This window comes from Anas acuta, chromosome 1, assembly GCF_963932015.1.
Source record: "Anas acuta chromosome 1, bAnaAcu1.1, whole genome shotgun sequence".
NCBI classification, from domain to species: Eukaryota; Metazoa; Chordata; class Aves; order Anseriformes; family Anatidae; genus Anas; species Anas acuta.
Genome location: NC_088979.1, coordinates 168,914,469 through 168,932,371, shown reverse-complemented (window position 1 = coordinate 168,932,371; position 17,903 = coordinate 168,914,469). Strand labels below are relative to the sequence as shown.

General features: G+C 41.2%; 1 long non-coding RNA gene across 1 annotated transcript; it reads right to left on the bottom strand.

The window, feature by feature from the left end:
- Positions 1–13,519: 13,519 nt before the first annotated feature.
- LOC137849551 (uncharacterized) lies at positions 13,520–17,709 on the bottom strand. The gene is made up of 3 exons (XR_011091950.1): positions 17,486–17,709; positions 16,328–17,281; positions 13,520–16,084 (listed from the first exon to the last, which is right to left on the bottom strand). It is a non-coding gene; the product is annotated as an uncharacterized lncRNA (long non-coding RNA).
- Between the last annotated feature and the right edge of the window lie 194 nt (positions 17,710–17,903).

The following is a 17,903-nucleotide window of genomic DNA, read 5'->3' as shown; positions in this document are numbered from 1 at the left end:
AGCTGTCAGCTATGTCATGCTAGGGACAGGGTTTTAGCTGTTCTGATTTTTTTTTTTTTGTCTTTTATTTCTATTGTTGTTAAAAATAAGCAATATTTTAACATTCTACACATACATGACAGACTCTCAAATATCTTTCCACGTGTACAGTTAGCAATGGTCACTTCCAATTCTGCAATAGTAAGATGATTACTTAACAATGCATGGGCACATAGCACAGGTGGAGCTCATGGTTGCATTAGGACATTGTAAAGATCATTTCCATTCAACTGACTGTAGCCTTCAAGTTACTTGCTTTTTCGATTTCAATTTTCTCTGTTTTTTGTTTGTTTGTTTGTTTTCCTCAGACTATTTTTTTCAGGATCTGTTTCAGTAAATATGATTCATCTCTGCTTAAATACAGGGAAAAATTTTAAAAGATAAAGCTGTTGCCTATTGTTTTACAGCATAACCATATTCTCCACAGGGTTGTTTTTTCAGTGTTTTGGGGTAAGGACTTAAAAGTAGGCAGGAACCTCTGTCAATTAGGAACAAGCCTTTTAGTGACATGCTTGTACTTGGTGTGATCACTGGGGCAGGATTTTTTTTGGAATGAATGGGTTATTTAAAAAAAAAAAATCCTTACGTCCAATTAACCCAGCCCATGCTGGCTTGGAGAACTATCGTTGCATTGTACATTTGCACATGGAATAGGAATCGTATTATAGCGGTAGGGCTACCATACATCTGATTTTTTTCCCCTTGGATGACAGCTCTCCTTCCCCTCACTCGCCCTCTGGGTCCCATCTGGGTAACCTTTTCATAATTGCACTCTGTGTTTTAAAATCTCTGCCAGAGTGGGAACTGGGGCTTTTTGTTTTGTTCTCTCTCTTGCTCACTCACTTTGTTTTGCTCCAGGGAGAACTAAGCAAGGGCTGGGCTTGGTCCTGTGTGGTATCTAATGAGAGAGCAGCAACAGAGCACAGGGGGAGAGGCAAGCAAAGTAATGGCAGCAACACGGTGCAGATCAGTTTGGTGCAGATCCAAACTGCAGATGACTGTTTGGAGGATGATACTTAAGTGAGAGGAGACTTTGGGATGGGTTAATAAAGAGAATAGTGTTAATTTTACAAGGGGACTTTGGGCACAGGAGAAGTTTGGGGTAGTGACCTAAGCTGTGAAGCATTTGGGGAAAGGCGCAAGATGTTGGTGTTGGATAAACCCCTCAAAAATTGAGTTTGATGATCTCTGAGTCAGGGGAAATTAGGATTCTTGCTCTGGGCACTTCTAACCATGACCTCAACTTATGGTAAGGAAAATATTCGGGCCTGTTGGACATCATCTCCCACCATGAAACAGGACAAGCAGAAGCAGTAGGCATGCCATATGGATCTTCTACATACCTGCAGCAGAAACAGATCACAATGCCTACCACTACCATGATACTATTAAACCTTTTAGATATCATCAGTAAGGTCTGGGGGCTATAAATGGGAAAAACAAATTTCTCCCTCCCTCCCTCTCTTATTCATTAGATTATTGCTTGCCAGTTAATCCTCTTGGAAGAGTAGGGTTTATCTCTGGGACACCTCATCCTATGGTACAGGCTGCAGGACAAGATAACTTGAGGGTGCTGGGAATTAATCTTTGCACCCCTCCTACCTCCATCCATATGCCTTGGAGTCCTACTGTAGCACTTTGCAGAGGTTAAGGAGAACCACGTTGTCTCAAATAGAAGAGAAAGAGCATCTCTTCTGCTCCATCATCATTAAGGTGAGTGAGTAATATCAAGAAGGCTTGATTGAAGGAAAGGAAAGGCAGGGGTACAACAGGGCTGGTTGGCATAAGGTGGCGTATAGTGGGGCAGAAGTCAACATAACGAATATTGAAAGATTCCAGTAGGATCAGCAGCTTTTCAGACTGAACATTTTCAAAATTTTACAAATAGTTTAATATTTGAGTGCATTTTTAAACATAATGGTGGTGATGTCTGCCCTTTGTCTATGTGTCAAGTTTCATTTAAATCTGAGGCTGAAGTTCCATTAATTATTTCCTTTTTTTCATGTTGCTGTTGAGTTTTGGGCATACATCCCAGTACATCCTTGCCGCACTACTGTTAGAGAGGTAGTAATATTCCCACTAAGCAAATGAGAAACCAAGGCTTAGAGACACTCCAGGTAAATCGTGATGGATGTGGACATTTTGAGGTGAAACCTCAAAGTCCCCCAGCTGTGCAGGTACTTCCTACTCCCTCTCCTGTCTGCACTGAATACAAACTTACAATGAGACCTGAGCTCTCCAGTAGCATGGTGTGATACAGCATGATCCTTTACATCACATAGTGGAGAAGCTGGAGTGCTGAGCATCTTATCCTCCACACCAGTTGTACAGTTTTGCACCAAAGCTATTTTTTTCAGGCATCTTTTGGATCCTTTCAAGATAGTAGTGTCTTTCTTTCCAGACATGTCCCTGTTATGTACGTTCTTTTTATATGTAATTAGGGCCAAAGGCACTTCTGACCTCAGACTCTGTGACAGTGCTTACAGGCAAAACTAGTTAGTTCTCAGGAAGTAAGTTAAACACATTTAGCATAGATGGTCAAAGGAGCTCAGTGGTAACCTTGAAAGTGACCCTGACAGACAAATCATGGCATTAAAAAGTCTCTGGCATGGCTGGGAAGTGAACCCAGACCTCCACAGTGCTTCCTCGCTTTTGCTAAACATGAGCTCTGCTTCACACTTACCAATACTACCCATATACCACCCATTCTTTTTCCCTCTTTTTTTTTTTTTTCTTTCTTTTTTAATCTCTCCCTTTAGAACTTGCCTACTCTTTTTACTCTTCATATTCCGTTTTCTTTCACTTTTCAACTTCGACTTAAAATGCTCTATTTAAAAATCTAGGGGCCAGATCCTCGGAGCCAGCCAAACCACACATGGTGCAGGCCCAGGGTATAGGGAGGGGGAAAGTGGCTTTAAGCCATTTTTCATCTCCCTGGATTCTAGGTTGACTTGATGCCAAAGTGGCCCCTGGCATAACTGAGAGCAGGAATGCTCTAAATTACACTAGTTAGAACAGTTCCCAGGGGCCTATCCTATGCCACTTGCTCCTTTCCGCCTTGGCCACCTATGAAGGCCTCCTACACTGCCTTATTCTGTGCAGGGATTTCCTACGTTGGGGAATGCCCAGCTGCCCTATTACAGTACAAAGGTGATGGAGAATCATTCCCTAAACATTTCCAGTATAAATATAGAAATTCTGTTACAGAAAATTGCAGAGCTAACATAACATTAGCATTTTGTCATCTTAATGACTTTGCTTGAGCATCGCATTTTTCCTCCCTACCTTCCATGTGTGTTTTAGTATTTTGACAGAGAAAGGGCTTGCTTTTCATTAGCCTGTAAAGTCTTCAAGGTGTGGACTTTTTAGGTTGAGTAAAGAATGGTATGGAGAACAATACAGGAAATATTTTATACCGGTGATGAAGGGGCAACTTTTTACTTTAGTGAGAATCAGAGTCCCAGAATGGCTGAGGCCAACAGGGCCCTCTGGAGCCCACCTGGTCCAACCCCTGCTGAAGCAGGGACACCCATAGCAGGCTGCCCAGGACCATGTCCAGGTGGCTTTTGAAGATCTCCAAGGAGGAAGACTTCACAGTCTTGCTGGGTCACCTATTCCATTGTTCAGTCATGATGAATATCATGATGAATATTGCATATGGTACTATAGTACTGCCATTTCCAAAAGGAGACTGCCATTATGGAGATGTGACAGAAGGGCTGGAGCATGGGAGAACCAAAGTGGGGCTGGAACTGATCCACTCAGAAAACAAGTAAGAGACATTATCATAACGTACAGTCTTAGATTTGACTGGGAGTCCTCTTTTACAAAGGGCATTTTTGGTCAAAGGTGGCAAGCTCAAAGCCAGTCCAAGAAAATATTTTCTCATGTAAGGAGGTGTTGACTGTGACACTGGAGGCTTCACCAACACCTGGTGGTGAGGAATATAGAAAAAATATTCAAAGTGAGGTAAGTACAATAACAAGATCATCCCCTTTTATAGTTAATGCTTTAAAAGAGGAGTAGTTTGGGTAGAGAATAAAACCCGGTGTTTTATAGTTCATTATGTCTCACAGTTTAAGAATATGTTTTCAGTGTTAGGATACCATTTAATGTGTACAGACAATCCTACAGCTACCTGCAAAGCTAGCTCTGAGGTATCTGATTCCACCAGCTGACACAACTTCCTGGGCTTAAGAAGGTCTCAGATATGGCTCTGTATTGTTGCATATGTACAAGAGAGAGAGATTTGCCTTTGTATTTTGTGGTGATCCAAGTCCTTCTTTGGAACCACTGGGTGCTTTCAGATTATAAATAACCATAAGTTGGATCACAATAAATATTGCCAGAATTCAACACTGAGACATACTGAAATGCCAGTTGAAAAACAGAAAAGACAGTCTCAGATCTGAGCTGGTTATCTTCAAAACATGTGGGAGAGTTGGGTTTCTGAACTCTCTGATGGCCTGAAGTAACCTTTGAATTTTAGCTGCCATTCAGCAATTTCTTACCTTCCTTCCAAAAACGTCGTACTTTGTACCCACATCTTCCACTTCTTTGATGACAAGTTTCCAAAAGCATTGTGGGTTTGTCTAAATTTGACAATTTTAGCATAAAGCTTTATTACATGCTATTGTCCAAACCAATTAGAACTAGAGCTGAATTAACAAACCCAGGTTCGAACTGGTTTCCAAAAAATTACTAGATATTCCTGAGCTGCTTCATCTGTAGCCAGTAAGTCTCTCTCTTTCTAGTTGTCTTGCTATGTGTATCTTCCACCTGTATTTTGAACGCTAAGTACTAAATCTGTGGCTCCAGTACATATAATGTTTGTGTTTGTTTTTTTTTTTTTTTTTTTTTTTTTAACTCCCTAGGGTATCAAAGAGTCATACAGCTTTCTGTCATGGAAAGCTTCCTCAAAGAGCTGAGGAGAGAGGTTAGTGAAATTTCCCTCTGTGTTTTCCCAGAACTATTTCTTTTGGAGAGGGGAGTTTATAAATGGAAGTGTGAATTTTTAATTCCTCCTTTTTTTTTTTTTCCTCATCCTGTCTACCAGTTATGAAGATTTACAGGGTAAGAAACTCCTCTTGGATGTAAGAACTATGCTGTTTGCAGGAATGTAGGACTCGATATGCTGCCTTTCCATGCATTACTGCCATAGTTAAACAGTCCTAGGTTCAGATAGAACAGGACACGTGAAGGAACATCTGTGCAGTGAAACTGCCATGGCACATGACAGGCATCTTCTTTTGAGCAAGGAGAGGAATATTTGTCTGCTGAAGGGATCCTCCCTTGTACTTCCTCACTCAGAACAAATGACTCAATCAGATGAGAAATATATATATATATATATATATATTTTTTTTTTTTCCCTGTCAAATGCAAGAGATCATGTTTCTTGAGTTTCTTGAGCTTTCAGTACTTTTGTGCATGGCAGAATCCAGAATCTTAAAAGTGTGCTATTGTTATCAGACATCAGGCATCTTATGAAGAAGTAAGAAGCCGATCACATCCTTAGGACAAATTTTATGTGGTTTCAGTCTCCAGGAGAGGTCCTGTGACCTGAGGCTATCGTGTACTGTATTTTGCTCCACAAAATGTCAGATTTGGGAAACTGGGAAAATAGCTTCTTGTGTGGTGGATGGTTTGTCTAGCTGCTAAACTACAGGCAGCACCAGACAGCTCATGTGCAGACTTCTTGCAGGTCAGTCAGTGTTCAGTTTTAATTCAATTCAGTGAGATTTTATTGGCCTGACAAAGTACCCTAGCACATGCACATGCTGAAAGTTTAGCAAAATCACACCTACTAAAATTGCCCTCTTTTATAGGGCAATTTGTGAAGCACTGGTAGCACTCAGGTGGCATGTTACAGTGTCAACAGAGGCTTTCTGAACTTACTGCTTCCACTGACCAATAAAAGCACTAACAAAGACTTGTAGAACTTCTATTTTTCACAAACGGCTTAAATAACTGTGCAATGGCACTTTCAAGTATTGAAGTCATTCTGCTGTGCTTTAGGGAGATGTTAAGAAAGTTAATTCTATGTTATCTGTGCCGAGCTATCTGGGTATAGCATGTCAAATCAGCAGTAAGACTTTATGTTTTCCTGCCCAAACCCAAGGAAATCAGAGCCCCCTACAGACTATTTAGTCTTATAATATGTCTGACAAATAGATACAATTCTAATTTTATAGGAGCAGAAAGTGAGTTTATAAGATTTGTGTAAAGTCTCAAGGGCTGTCTGTAGCAGGACCTAGAAAGAACCAAGATCTATTTTAACTACAGGTTCAGAAACATGGCGTAAAATGACGTCTAACTGAATTTGGCATTTTTTTACTTGAGAAAGACTGATTTAGATGGAAACTTCTCAAGGTATCTGAACTAGAATTCACCAATGTTAAGTTGATAGTGTACCTGCTTGAGCTGGGTGCCTCTTTGGATGTGCATATGTGGATATGTAGAGATCAAGGACTCTAGGGAAAAGCAGAACCCACAACCCAGACACTGCCAAGGTTGATTGCACGTCTCAGAAGGAAATGCAATAGTGTTGAACAGTGCTAAATAGTGTTGAATAAATAGTGATTAAATTATCAATTCAAATCCAAAAGCCAGAATAAAATATTTTACATTTTCAAATGGAAATACATCATGCAGACTGGAGAATAAAAAAATCATTCAGCAGGAAATGCAAATAATTTGATGTTTTCAGCCAGAACAGAGATGTTAAAAGCTTTACTAAACAGCATTTTTCCTGACAACTCTTATTTACAGTATCAGAATACCTCACTGCAACATTTTCAGTCACCTCCAAACACAATTATATGATTTATAAGTGCAACAAAAATGAGACACAGCTAGGTTTTCAGTCAATATAGACCCCAGCATTTGCAGGTTGCTGGATCTGTTTTTCAAGGTCAGTTCAGACTGCTGGTGTCTGCATCACTTCAGATTAACTGGAGATCCTGCATCTGGGACCAGTTCTTTCATCTGAGAACCATTTATTTACATGCGAGCATTACGTAATTTTGTCTGTGAGGTATGTGAAATAGACTATGGGTCTCATTAACTGATGGGCCAAGTTCTCTTTATGATGTCTGAGGAGCCCAAAAGAGGCCATGAGGCTGGCTGCAAAGGCAGCTTCCCATGCCAGAGAAATGCTTGGGTGGCCGTCAGTGACTGCACCAGCTTGTGTCAGGGGGCAGAACACTACAAGCCAAGTGTGTGAGGATCCGAGCCCAAAAAAACACACCTGGCTGCTGGAAAACTCAAATCTTTGCAGCATTGTAGCACGATCTGTGATTCCAGTGCAGAAGAATATCTGATATGGTCTACATGAGTGCATCCAAGAAAGATAATGGAAAGTACTAGAAAGGACAGGACACGTGGTAATGGTTAACGGTAACTGCTACTTTTGCCTTCTTAAGTATCAGTATTAATTGCACTCACATTTGTTCTGAGTACCAGTGATTGTTCTCCCACTGGTGTCTTCTTCATTGTGATGAGGGCTTAGCCGCCCCGACAGATGAGTAGGTGTTCAGCACAGCCGACAGACCGAAACAGCTGCGGAAAGGCACGGTACGCAAAGACCTCGCAGATTGATAGTAAAAATGAACTAAGTTGACATTACTTAGCTCTAAGTAACCGTGCTTTCCACAGCTCTAATGCTTGACGTTTTTGGATGGTGTCCGAGTGGAAGGAAAGCTTTATTCTTCTGAAGGAAGAAATCTGAAGGAATAACTTTATTCTGCTGTGCCTGTGAGCAGCCTGACTGGACTGACTGATGGCAGTGGGCATACTCGGTGTCAGGATCAGAACCAGAACCAGAACCACGCAGAGGTGTCACCATTTGCAAGGACTTTGCCAAAGCCTCACACTGAAGCGGTGCAGATAATAACTTGGATGTACTGATACCCATATGTGAAAGTTTAAATAGTATTTGCCTGCAGTTATTCCTGTCTCAGGCCAGTGCAGTTTGCCCTTTGCTTTTATATGCACCCACAACATTTTTTCTATGAAAGTAATATATGTGTTTAGTAGCTAATTTGCAAATATTAAACTTACCAATCTTTATTACAAAAAGAGGCTAATCATCATTATGGACTGGTTTTATAAAGCATAAAACAGCTAGTTTTCATCTACGTAACAGCTCCCATACCAGTACTGGCTTCCAACCTTTACAATGACCAAACCAATATTCTTGAAAAAGTACTGGGATTAATTTATATTTATTTGGAAGTCTGATATAGAATTATATGCAGTGTGACAGAAGCATACTACGCTGCTGCTCTATTGACTTTTAATACATCTTTGCATTGCTTCCTCCTTTGTCAATCTTCTGAGCCCTGGTGCAGAGACTACTTCTAAACGTTTATGCTCACACCTTCTTGGTCTCAAGTGAAATTACCATTGTGATTGCTCCACATATCTGTTGTGTTTTATTCTGATCTTTCTAATCCTGCACTCACTTTGTCTCCCTTACACAGATCCTGTCCCATGCTCCATCCTCAGCAAATCAGTCCCCCATTTTCTCCATGCAATTTCAAGCTTGATACCCTTTGCTACCCTGTGGTTCCCATCATTCCTCCCATAGTGATGTTGTTTGAGATACATACGCAGTTTGTTCCCTTCCCCATTCAGATTCTGTCCCCTAATCTTTGCTTATCTAATGCAAATCCTTTGGGCAAAGTCTGAAATGAAGGTAAGAATTTTATGAATGGAAAAGTGCCAGCATGGCTTCAATGCTATCATCATTTATTAGAGATTTTAGAAAGAAATTTTCCAGCATATCATTATAGAGGGGGAGAGTGTCCATGTATTAAAAGTCCCTATTAATCCCTTATTCTGGTCTATCGGTTACAGGTGTTGCTGGGGAAAGCTGCTATAACGTGCACCTGTTATTCCCATTTTTCATGCTATGCCTTTTCACCAGTAATTCTAGTCCCCTTCTCAGGCCCTTGTGAAATCATACTCAAATGAAAGCCACAGATGGTGCAATTTAACATTGCTCCACAGCCTTTGTGCAGCTGAATGTTCACATTGGTTTACTTTTTTTTTTTTTTTTTTCCTGCTGTAAGCAAGAGTCAGCATACACAGGTGGCTTCCAGTTGCTCTGAAGGTTTTGAGATGATGGCCATGAGAAGCTGGAAGGGCAGAACTGGAAGAAAAATAAAGGGTGAAGAAGGAATGGTATTGGGAAAAGCTGTTGGTTATAGACTGTTCCCTGAATACACCTGTAGATACTCAAAAGAATGCCATTCCTGCCAGTACTTTACGGTGGTTGTTTTCCTGAAACTTCACAAGTTGAACATTATTTTTTCATGTAGTACATTACTAAAAGAGCTATGGTTGAGCATAGAATAACATGGGATCTCAGAAACTGTTTTCACTTAGTGGGACTGTCATCCTGCCTTTTGCTTCAGAAACACAAAAAGAGGGATATGGTCTTTGACTAGCTGGATTTAGTAACTCAGGTGTTATTGATCAAATGGAACAATTTATTTATTTTTTTTTCCTGGGTTTTAGAGAGTAGTTAGATCTCTCCATTAGAACAGTTTTTGAAAGCAGAGTCTTGCAGAAATACAGATGGTAGTTGGCAGCCACTAGCCTAATGATAGAGTGTATTTGTAATGCTAATAACTCATTATCCATGGAAATATAGCAATTTTTAAGTAAACATAAAGAAAGCTGAAAAGCGAAGGCTAATGTAATGCATTCTTTAAGAAGAAAGAACTAGACAATGTAACTTTTTTTCTTTCTAATCCTTGGCTACTAGCTGCAGGCTGTTACTGAACATACCACTGTGCCCCAGCACATCTGTACATATTTAGACACTTTGGTATAATCCATGAGAAAAATCTTGCAAACATGCTTGTTGTTTGAGGTTCTGCCCTACCACTAGGATATGTTAACTAGTTAAAGTGAAGCCACTAATTTAGATTGTTTATAAAGAAGTTTATTGTTGGTGGCTTTTGTGGAACACATTAAGTGCCTAGATTTCAGAGCAACGAAACTCATTACTCCCTTTTTTATTTATTTAATTGTATGAAGATCTCAGGTGGAAGAGAGCTTCTTAAATGAATATGGTCTGTTTTTAGTGTCTCCAAGAAGTTTGTCTGTCTGGTGTAACCAGTCTTCTTGGCACTGTGGCAAAGTGGGATACATTCCAGTTTTGTCAATTATTAGAGTATGAAGAAGAATACAAAAAGAGATTAACATTCAATAAATCTACAACATAAGTAAAATAGTAAAATAATATATAAATAAAATCATAAAAATCAATAAATCTACACCATATAGAAATATGTTGCCATCTGGTTGCTGTCATCTTTACAACCAGGTAAAAACTGGAAAGATTATAGGGCTATAATTTTTAGGAAATCTACTACATTTAGAAGTGTGCAAGTTGAGGCATCCACTTGAGACAACTAAAACCTTAGCGGAGCAAAGAATCAGCAAAACTAACAAATACTGTAAATGTGACCTGGTGGTTCCTTCACTGTGACAAGAAGCATTTACAGTGTCCCTGTAAACTTTCCCAAGTGCTTCACATTTTGCTAAATATTTATTAGAGTTTCATGGGTCTTTGTGCAAGTTTTTGAAGACTTGCTTCAGACAAATTTTTGTCTTAAGTACCTGGCCTTCGTGGTGCTTATTCTCCTCAAATCCTGTTAAGACCAGGGAATGATTGCCCTTAGATTCTTGCAAGGTTGGGCCCTTTGTGGGAATGTATTTGATTAGTTAAACTGGACCTTTATTAGCTGCTGACTTGCCTCCCTTTCTGCTTTCTGTTGATGGCCAGTTGCTCTGTGTTGCCACTGTCTATAGATTGGTAGAAACACATTCAGAGTCTTGATAGAAACTGTCCAGTTGCCATGTATATTTTGTTCTTGATATTTTTTCCCAAGTGAAAAGGAATCAGGGTTGGCCTTATTTTTTTTTTTTTTTTTTATTATTATTTTATTTTATTTTATTTTATTTTATTTTATTTTATTTTATTTTATTTTATTTTATTTTATTTTATTTTATTTTATTTTATTTTATTTTATTTTTTTATTTTATTTTATTTTATTTTATTTTATTTTATTTTATTTTATTTTATTTTATTTTATTTTTTTATTTTATTTTATTTTATTTTATGTGGCTTTGCTTGGATTGTGGGAGAGAGATGGTTCTTTACTTAGGTAAAAATAAAGCAGATAGCTGCTACATGGTAGTTCAGAACATTAGAAAAGCCCAAGCCATATCCAGGTTTTCTGGTATAAAATTTTGTGTTTTTATCTTTAGCTACTTTCCATTCCAAGTGGTCTTTAAGACAGACTTTTCTAGTGCATATTATAATGCAAATCATGAGTTTGGTAACTTAATGCAGAGAAAATGAAAAAGGAATGAAATCTTTGAAAATTGGTTGTTTTTGTTCTTTTGTGTATTGTTAGTACCATCTGTCTGGCTTTGTTGAACTGTATTAAATAACATTTTTGAGCTTTGGATAAATGGCCGTTCCCCAGTATTTGAAACCCTTACCACTCCAGGAAAAAAGAGAGATCTGTAAGGGAATTTCTGGAGCTGTTGATAGTTTAAATTTATTTTCCTTGACAGAAGGAGACTTATGAAAGGTACAACACTAACAAATAAATGAAACTAATCTGTTTGTCCTCAGAACACGCACAACATAGACAGCAGCTATGGACATTATTTCACCACTAAGCTGCCAATATGTTCCCACCTTGCTCTGCAGGGAACATGATTGTTCACTCTCTGCTGTGCCTGTGTCTTTTGCCTTGCTTACAGAGACACCAGTGGTGATCTGAATGAGCTTGTCCATCAGAAGGAGATAGAAATTTACCCATTTATCCTGAGCTTTTAAACAGCCCATATAAAAATAAGAATAAAACCATCTCTTTTGAATATGTAGCAATAGTAGAGAAAATAACAGTAAATTTCATTCAGAGATGTAAATCTTTGAATTACTGTGTATTCCAATCAATTACCATATACAACAATACTTCTAATTAACTAAACAAAAATGCCTGCATCCACTAATAAAGCCTTTTAATATCTTCAGACATGTGCTGTCAAAAAAGAAGACAAAACACAATTTCTGCTTTTAAAAAATGTCACAAATCACGCTTATTCTAATGGAGGGGGTGCTATAAAAACACCTTGATAAATCACAGGAATTCCAGGTCAGGCTGAAGGTCCATCTGGCTTGGTATCCTGCCCCCAAGAGCAGCCAAATAAGATGCAAAGAGAAGGATGTAAGGGGGAAGACATGTCTCCTGGCCTCCAATAACTTGCAGTTCATGGATTTCCTGTGTCAGGGGTTATGTCTTTGTGTTTAGAAGCCCTCAGGGGATTCCTTTCCCTATTAATTTGTCTAATAAACTTTCACCATCTACAATATCCTAGGGCGTGTAATTCCCCAGTGTGACTGCATGCTGATGTAGAGAACTACTGCCCTTTATTTTCAATCTGTACACAAATGGACTGTTCTTATTTTCCCTCTTTCCCACTTTTTGCTTCTTCTGGTCATTTCTCAGTCTGTGTTGTACATAGGGCAGAAGTCAATCATGCCAACACCTTCCCAGGCCAGTTTCCTACAAACCTCATGAGTTGTTGCCTTGCAAAGGCAACTTCTCCTTATGTTATGCTCTCATGTTGCTCTCATGTTATGAAAGTTCTTGGTTGGCTTCTCTTTGTCCTGAGCTGGGTTTGCCAAAACCTGGTTTGTTTAGGGAGGCTTTTCTCTTGCCCCCTTTTTGAGAGTGCTAGAAGATTGCCCCCGTTGATAGAAAGTTGTGCTCTCTCCAAGAGCTCAACACAGTTTATTCTTTGTTTTGTTACCCTGGTGCAGGCACTGCCCTGAAAACTGTTGAACTTCCATGAGACAGACTTGTTCTTGCCTGTCTCTCACCCACATTAGAGTATGTTTAGTACCTGCTAGCAAGGGTTTGAAGTTGGGGTCTGATGCTGGTGCTTTAAAAGTCCATATCAGAGTGAAAAATGGTACTTAACTCAATTTTAGTACTTGTATCGAAACCACAATCTTAAAAGAGTGTTATTTCAACAGGAAAACTCATTAGCAGCCTTACCTGTTGCTCTCTGTTTACTGTATCACCACTTGGCACTTGTATTAAGCCCAGGGTTGGGATTCATCTCACATATTTTGTTAGGCCTGTAGTAGGGCCCTCTACAACTGAGAGTCATCCCAGGCTCCTTTTTGGGAGAGAAAGATACAGCACAATTCCTCAATGTTACTTGTGCTGCTTCCTTTAGAACAGGGTGATAAATACCTTCTTTCTCTCCACTGACCAGTAAAGTGTTCCCAACTATTACATCAGTTATGCTTCCACATTGTAGGTATGTACCTTTGGTTAGGTGAGTTCTGGCTTAGCATGGCAGGTAGCTGAGTGCCACAAAGCTGCTTTCCCTCCAGCCCAGTGTGATGTTTGAGAGAAAAAAAAAAAAAAGTGAGAGTTGTGGGTTGAGATATATGCAGTTTAATAAGAAAGAAAGAAAGAAAAAGAAAAAAAGATTAATAATAATAAAAACAAGTGATACACAGTGCAATTGTTCACTGCCAGCTGACCGATGCCCAGCCAGTCCCCAAGCAACAGCAGCCCCCTGGCCAACGCCCCCAGCTTTTATTGCTGAGCATGTCATCATACGGTATGGGACATCCCTTTGGCCAGTTTGGGCCAGCTGTCCTGGCTGTGTCCCCTCCCAGCTTTTGCTGCACCCCCAGCCCCCTCACTGGCAGGGCAGCATGAGAACCATAATAGTCCTCAGCTTAGTGCAAGCACTGCTCTGCAACAACTAAAATATCAGTGTGTTATCAACATTATTCTCATCCTAAATCCAAAACACAGCACTATACCAGCTACTATAAAGAAAAATAACTCTATCAGAACCAAAACCAGGACTATATACACCCCTTATTCCAAACCATCTACTTCATGCTCAAGTCCCATACTTTCCAACAACTCCTCATTAATCACCACTACTCTTCACTTTCTTTGCTATATACACATGGTTATCATTCCCTTAGTTTATGTGCTAACCCTTTAAAATGTCTACTGAGTTCATTTAGTCCATGACTTTGGTCTTCATCTGTCATAACAGTCCTTCAGGACAGGAGAGACGGTGTGTGGTGTTGGATTGCTGCGTGATGAAGCCTGCTCTGGTCACATCACCGTTGCACTTCCCTGATTCCATCACTGCTGCACTTGTCCGGTTCCTTACAAGATTCACTCTTCATTAGTATGGGTAATTCTTACTGAAATACCATGGACATGACATGTAGCAGCTGTAACAGTGGTGACATACAACATCGTGTAACAAGTAGCATCACACAATTCAAATCACGGGCTGTTTTCACCCAAGATCAAATCCTCTTAAGGTATACATCAGAGTTCCCCATCCTCCCACATTACCCACCAAGCACACCCATGTCTTTGAGCAAAAGCCATCTCACAGATGGGTTTGCCTTTGCCTGAGGCAGGAATTACCCAGGCTGTCTTCCCCAGCATATTTTTTTACACACTACAGGAACTTTGTCCCTTTCTATAGTATGCAAGAGTTTTGACTGGGCAGGGCCAGATCTATTGGCAGGTAGATCCTGTAGTGATAACTAACAGAGTAGCTTTTGCTAAATGTGTATCCCAAAGCTTGAATCCCAGCACCTATTGCTCTCAGTGTGTTCTTTGTATCATTCAGTCTTCCTGGAGGCCAGTAGATGTTAGGGGATATGTTAAACCCAGTTAATGCCATACACTTTGGCCCAGATGTCTGTGAGTTTTTTTCAGAAATAAGTCCTGATGTCTGATTCAATTCTTTCTAGGATGCCATGTCACCAGAAGACTTGCTTTTCAAGGCCAAGGATAGTGTTCCAGCTGGTGGCATGGGACATAGGGTATATTTGCTTCTGCTCAAGAGAGAGGATATTGTGGGTACACATCACGTGCCACCCTGTGCCTTTATCTGCATGACCGCTGGGAAGATAGGAGGAATTGGGATCGTAAATCTACCTTGAACCTAGAAGCCTGGGTACATGATTTGCAAGAAAAAACAATAGACCAAAGGAATTCTTCTAGGAAAATTATGGCTCTATTTCTATTGGGAAGTTCCCCAGACAGAGTAGAAAGTCTGATCTTACTTCTGATCCTAATGACAGGTCTTCTGGTTTGCATTTACAAAAACTAGTAATTCATACTCTGACCAGAAAAGGAAAAAGAGAGATTTTCTTGGTATTGCTGGAGTTTCCAGACCAAGGTGTCCACCACTGGTGCCTCTCTGCTTTTCCAGTTCATGAGTGCCAGCGCTTTGGCATGAAACGGTGGTGCGCTCCGTACAAAGTTCAACCACATGGCCCGCGTGCACTGGACCTTATCTGGATCTGCAGGTAGCTGCCCATTGTCCAGGTCACTATAGACCACCTCCAGCACAGCTAATTCCCTCAGGTACTGGATTCCCCTCTCCATGGTGGTCCACTTGCCTAGCTGACATACAAGGTCTTCCTTGAAGGGATACCTTTCCTTCACAGCTGACAGGAGTCGCCTCCAGAGGGTGGAGGCCTGTTCCCCTTTTCTAATCATCCTGTCAATGCCCCAGTGCCTAGTGAGGAATCCCAGCTGCTGGGCTTCCTTGCCTGTCAGTCTGTATCTACCAGCCCCAGCGTCCCAGCATCGGAGCAGCCAGGTGACAATGTGCTCGCCTGGAAAATGCCTGAAGTCTTCTCGGATATATTGTAGATCACGCAGGGATAGGTATTGGGTATTTTCTGACTCACTTATTTCTGTCTCATCCCCCTCCTGTTCTTCCCATTGCTCTGCTTTAGAGCAGCTTTTCTCTTCTGATCCTTTCTCCTGTTCTTGTTTAGGAGAAGCTGCTTCGTTCCTTACTAACTGAGCTGACTCCTCCTGCTGTTGTTTCTCCCTGACTCTGGGGATAAGTGATACCACAGAGATCTGTCTCTCTGCTTTAGCCACAGCGTTTGCTGCAGGAGCTGGATTAGCTGCAGCAGCTCCAGGAGCTGGATTAGCTGCAGCAGCTGCAGGAGCTGGATTAGCTGCAGCAGCTGCAGGAGCTGGATTAGCTGCAGCAGCTCCAGGAGCTGGATTAGCTGCAGCAGCTGCAGGAGCTGGATTAGCTGCAGCAGCTGCAGGAGCTGGATTAGCTGCAGCAGCTCCAGGAGCTGGATTAGCTGCAGCAGCTGCAGGAGCTGGATTAGCTGCAGCAGCTCCAGGGGCTGGATTAGCTGCAGCAGCTGCAGGAGCTGGATTAGCTGCAGCACCTGCCATAGGGGCTGGATTAGCCACAGTGCTTGTTGTGGGAGTGTCTGTCATTTTGTTGTCAGATCCAGAGACAACCTCTTCCCTTGGAGGGTACTGAATAGCAGTTAATGCACCTCGGTAGGCATAGGCCAGGCCCCAGCATGTGGCTGCGATTTGTGTCTGTCTGGAAAAGCCAGGGCAACAACACCCCTTTTTCAAGCATTCTGCCAGTTTTTTAGGGTTTTGCAGTTGTTCAGGGGTGAATTTCCAAAGCACTGGAGGTGCCAACTGCTCTAGAAACCTGCCCATATCCTCCCACTCTCCCTGCCACTCATAACTATCCTGTGTCGGGGCAGACCTGTGGGTTGTATTCTGAAATAGTTGTTCATCATTATCAAAGAACAGAAACACATCGAGACATAGCAATAGGAACATGCTGGTTGCCCAACACCCAAGAGCTATTGTAACTGGATTGAAGGAGGAAGGGAAGGTGCTACTCCTTGTCTCCTCCAGAGGTTGGGTCTCGGGGGAGAAGAGGTGACGAGTATAATCAATAGCTTCCAAGAGATAGTTCCTGAAGTACAAGGGTGACAGCCATGTGGAATGCAGATACCAGATTAGGCTCAAATCTAGTGCTCCTATCATATCATAAGCAAGTGTTACACAGTACAGCAAAGAGACAAAATTAAAAGCAATGCTTAACCTGCCCTCAAAGGTGATAAACAGCAAATCGGGGAGCACATACAGCAACAGAGGCATAGCATAAAACAACTCTGCAAACAAATTCATCAGCATTGTGACCAGCAACTCTTAAACTAATATAATAATTACAACAAATGATAAATCAATCTGTTCCCTCTAACACACTCCAGTCAGATCTGTCGTTATCTCAACCGCTGGAGCCCCGCGTTGCTCGCCAAAAGGACTGCTGTGGTTCAGCCCGGCAGGCAGCTCAGCACCGATCGCTCACTCCCCTGCGGTGGGATGGGGGAGAGAACCAAAAAAGGTACAAGTGTGAGAACTTGCTGGGTAAGAGAAAGGCAGTTTAATAAGAAAGAAAGAAAACAAATAAAATAATTAAAAAAAAAAAAAAAGTGATGTAGAATACAATTGCTCACCTCCAGCCGACTGATGCCCAGCCAGTCCCCAAGCAACAGCAGCCCCCCCAGACAACTCACCAGTTTTATTGTTCAGCATGGACTGCACAACACCATATCGTGTGGGACATCCCTTGGTCAGCCTGGGTCCTGTTCTGGCTGTGTCCCCTTCTAGCTCCCTGTGCACCCCCAGCCTCCTCTCTAGCAGGGCAGCACGAGAAACTGAAAAGTCCTTGGCTCTGTGCAAGCTCTGCAAGAACTTAAACAACAGTGCGTTATCAGCACTACTCTCATCCTGAATCCAAAACACAGCACCATACCAGCTACTAGGAAGAAAATTAACTCCATGCCAGCCAAAGCCAGGACAGTGAGTTGTGATTTTTTGCAAGAATCCATGGGCTAATGAAAAGTAACTGTTCTGATGGGCTTCTTCCTTTTTTTTTTTTTTTAAAGCCAGTGGAGCTCTAATCCCATAGTATGTTTGTGGAGAGACTTCACA